This window comes from Parasteatoda tepidariorum, chromosome 9 (genome assembly GCF_043381705.1).
Source record: "Parasteatoda tepidariorum isolate YZ-2023 chromosome 9, CAS_Ptep_4.0, whole genome shotgun sequence".
NCBI classification, from domain to species: Eukaryota; Metazoa; Arthropoda; class Arachnida; order Araneae; family Theridiidae; genus Parasteatoda; species Parasteatoda tepidariorum.
Genome location: NC_092212.1, coordinates 7,071,365 through 7,071,853, shown reverse-complemented (window position 1 = coordinate 7,071,853; position 489 = coordinate 7,071,365). Strand labels below are relative to the sequence as shown.

General features: G+C 43.8%; 1 protein-coding gene across 2 annotated transcripts in view; it reads left to right on the top strand.

The window, feature by feature from the left end:
* Positions 1 to 489, top strand: part of LOC107443935 (cytochrome P450 3A9) — a 102,765-nt gene that overhangs the window by 50,564 nt on the left and 51,712 nt on the right. The window lies entirely within an intron of this gene.

The following is a 489-nucleotide window of genomic DNA, read 5'->3' as shown; positions in this document are numbered from 1 at the left end:
CCAAAGGCGTAATGGTTTGGATGGGCATATCCGCCCATGGTGTGACCAAACCTCGGTTTGTGAAACCTGGGGCCAAAATAAATTCTGAGTATTATATACAGAAGATATTAAAGCCCTTTCTTAAGGATGATTACTGCAGATTGTACCCTAATGGTGATGCTGTGTTCCATCAGGACTCTGCCCCATCGCATGCATCTAAGGTCACCCAGAAATTCCTAACAGATCAGCAAGTGCAATTCCTGAGACCAGAACAATGGATTCCAAACAGTCCTGACGCTGCACCATGCGACTATTTCCTATGGGGACATCTGGAAAACAAACTGAATAAGCGAAGAATTTCTACATTGAGAGACCTTCAAACATCTATTAGAGAAGAGGTGAAGAAAATCCCCCAGGAAATCGTTTGCGGGCTTTAAAGTCATGGCAGAAGCGTTGTAGACAAATCTATTATACCGGACCTCGACATATTGAGAAGCATCGCTATCCTCA